Source organism: Chrysochloris asiatica, unplaced genomic scaffold, assembly GCF_000296735.1.
Source record: "Chrysochloris asiatica unplaced genomic scaffold, ChrAsi1.0 scaffold00056, whole genome shotgun sequence".
NCBI lineage: Eukaryota > Metazoa > Chordata > Mammalia > Afrosoricida > Chrysochloridae > Chrysochloris > Chrysochloris asiatica.
Genome location: NW_006408574.1, coordinates 14,993,039 through 14,996,676, shown reverse-complemented (window position 1 = coordinate 14,996,676; position 3,638 = coordinate 14,993,039).

The window sequence follows — 3,638 nt, the reverse complement described above, 5'->3', positions numbered from 1 at the left end:
TGGGCTCAAGAGTGGCAACAATTGTGAAGTTGGCCCAGGATCGGGCAGTGTTTCATTCTGTTGTGCATAAGGTCGCTATGAGTCAGTACCGACTGGATGACACCTAACAACACAACAACAACAATACCATCTTTATGATGGTTGGTACTTTTGAGTCTGTTGGGACTGTAGTATAGTACCTTACAACCTAGGGAGTTCATCTTTCATCACTATATTATATAACATTCTGTTGTAATCCATAGGTTTTCATTGGCTGGTTTTCAGAAGCAGGTCACTAGCTTATCCTTCTAGACTGCCTTAATCTGCATGCTCTGCTGAAGCCTGTCTACCATTGGTGACTCTGTTAGTCTTTGAAATACTGATGCCACAGCATCCGCTATCATAGCAGCATGCAAGCTATAATAGTATATGACAAACTGGTAGACAGGTGATAGATGTGCAGAACATGATGTGATGTTAGCCTTAGCTCACTCATTATTGTTCATGTGTAATTACTCAGCTCCATCCACAATGAAGTGGAGATCTGGATCACTGTCTCCATTTTATAAATAGTTGTCAAGAGAAATGAAAACTTCTTAGATATTATCAAACATCTTAAGGCTATGAGTTGATGGGTCTGAGGGCTCAGGAGCATAATCTCAGGTGACAGCATCTCAATGGGCCTAGCATAGTCCACACAGATAATTTCTACAACCTACTTGGGTGAGTAGTATCTGAGATCTTGAAAGCTCATGAGCAGCTGTCTAAGGTGCAGATAGTGGTCTCTCCATGTGTGGAAGAAAGAAGAGTGGTAAGAATTGAAAAGGCTTGGAACCAATGGACTGATGGAACACATAAACATCAATCTCCAGGACTGTGAAACCAAAAGAACTATACAGTGCCTGGTTACCGCTATCAACTTCTCTGACAGGGATCCTATTAGAGGATCCCAGATAGAGTGGGAGAAATGTGAGACAAAACTCAAAATTATTTCATTAAAAAAAAAGACTGGGTTTACTCGTCAGAAAGAGACTGGATGAATGTGAGACTATGGCCCTCAGCCACCTTTCAGTTCTGGAAAGGAACTCACCCCCCAGCCCAATCTTCAGCCAAGCAGTAGACAGTCATACATTAGCAGGGTATGCTCACCATGGACTGGTCAATCGTTCAAAATCAATAGGGCGACATTTTCCTAAGGACAAAGTTGAAAATAGGAAACTATTGTGACCTAAAGGGGATTGTAATTATTGAGATGAAACAAAGTGTATGGTTTATTAAAGGTAAAGCTTATGATCTTATGTGTCAACCTTCAGTCAATTCCTAGTCAAAAGTTAAAAAATAAAAACAGGATGCAAAACAAGAAATGATCCAGAGAACAGCTAGACAACCAATGACGGGATCCTCAAGTACCAGAGAGCCCTGGGGGATGTCAAAGTAAGAAACCAGTTCCATATCCTCCAGGACTTTATAATGGAACTGGACAGACACTACATTTCTACATAAAAGGAACATAAATCACACGGACAGTGTGGTCTACATAATGCATAAGAGTTGAAGTCATGAGAGATAAGGCTAACAACCGGTAAGGAGTGATGTTAACCAAATGGTTGGCAGTTCATACCCACCCAGAGGCTCTATAGGAGAAAGCTCTGGTGATCTGTTCCCATGAAGATTACATCCAAGAAAACCCTCCGGTGCAGTTCTGCTTTGTCATTAGGGGTTGCTATGACTTGAGATCAATGCAATGGAAGGAAGAAACAATGGATGAATGTGTATCAATGAAGAAGAGTGGAAGAGAGATGGGAGTGGCTGGGTTTCAGCTAATGAGTCACAGACAGGCGTGGATGTTGATTGCAAACTTGAACACAATCACCCCTTAATATATAGAGATTTTTACAGCCTATAAAGTGCTTTTGCATGCATTTGCATACATTTGCTTGTTACCAGATTTTGCTGTAGGAACAGAAAAGATGTTACAAATATCCACATTGTAAATAAAGAACCTGAGGATGACAGAAGTTTGGGGTCATATCTGAACCTCACACAGTGAGAAAGTGACAGGGCTAGAATCAAACATGTGGTGATCTGATTCAGTGTTTTCTCTGACAGCAAGCACACCCACTCTCTCTGGTTGCCAACCTCTCAACTGAAGAGGAGCTTTTTGCTTTCTTGGCTATGTCTTCAGTTTTTCTTCCCATTGGGGCACTATGAAACTGTATTTCACCTAGATATTGGGTTCCAGGTTCACCATGAGGTAGGTTAAACTATGAAACCCCTTTCTGAGTTGTTTTTCTGATGAACTCTTCTGAGACATCACACCTCTGTGTGACCAGTTCCAGAATCATGTGTAACTTGTACCTGCTTTCTGTCGGTTTTCAGAGCGGGCACCATTGGCAAATGGGAGCTCTCCATGGAGTTTCAGTTCATGTTTCATATTTCAAAAGCTGTTTCTGATCTTTTGTTTTCTTGTCAGCTACCTTGTTTCCTTACTATCTAAATCCCAGTCCAACTCCGGCCACATCTTCCTGAATATTCTAAGGAAAATGTGATCACTGTTTTGTAAGCTTCTTATGCTTATTGTCTTTGATTTCATTCATTTATCTGTTAGAGAAGAATAAGCAAGTCTTAGTCCTGGTGTGGTGCTGTGGGATAAAACACTGGACCACAAGTTTGGTTTGAACCAAAAGCTCAGTGGTTCAAATTTATCAGCCACTCCTTGGAAATCCCTATACAGGGTTGCTATGAGTCTGAACCAACTCAATGACTCTTAACAACAACAACAGCATGCTTCTTTGGGTGTGGGAAAGCTGATGTGGTTGGGTGCTTGAATTCGTTGCTTCAATGATGAAGATCAAGGTTCAGTTCCCAGCCATTGTGCTCCCATCTCTCATTGGAGGCTACTGTATTACCACGATGCTCAAGAGGTTTCACTGGAGCTTTTAAACTAAGATGTACTGCAAAGAAAGCTCTGAAGACACCGTGAATTACAAAGGTCCAATCTTTAACTGAATATGGGAAAGATGAGAGACCAGGCAACATTTTGTTCTATTGTGCATCATGGGAGCTCCATGTAGAGTTGGCCAACTCAGCAACAGTTAAGAAGAACAATGCTTTGTTTAGATGGCTCACCACAGGGAGCCCATGGATGACTTTTAATAAATGTTTCTTGATTGGTAGAAGTTTCTGCTTCTGCCTTCACCAAAGGAAATATTATGGTTGTACTGGGAGGGTTTTATAATAAAAATGATTATCAACAAATATGATGTAGCATCAGACATTTAATAGGACTTTATATCTATAACTCCTGGTGTGATGTTGTAGGATCAGCACTGGACTGTGAACTACAAGGTCAGCAGTTCAGATCCTCTAGCTGCTCCTTGAAAACCCTGTACAGGGTTGTTATAAATCAGAACTGACTTGACGGTACTTAACAACAACAATATATACGACGGGGCTTCCAAAAGTTTGTGGAAAAATTCCTTTGTCTTTCAGTACCATTTTTCTATGAACTTTTTAAAGCTCCCTCATATTTAAGATTCTACTTGGAAACTTTCTTTAGTTTCATTTTGACCTTTTTAAGAAAGTGGTATTGTTTAACTTGTAACTAACTGCATAGAGTTGCACGGAATTGATACTAACCTACAATTCTGCTTCTTGAT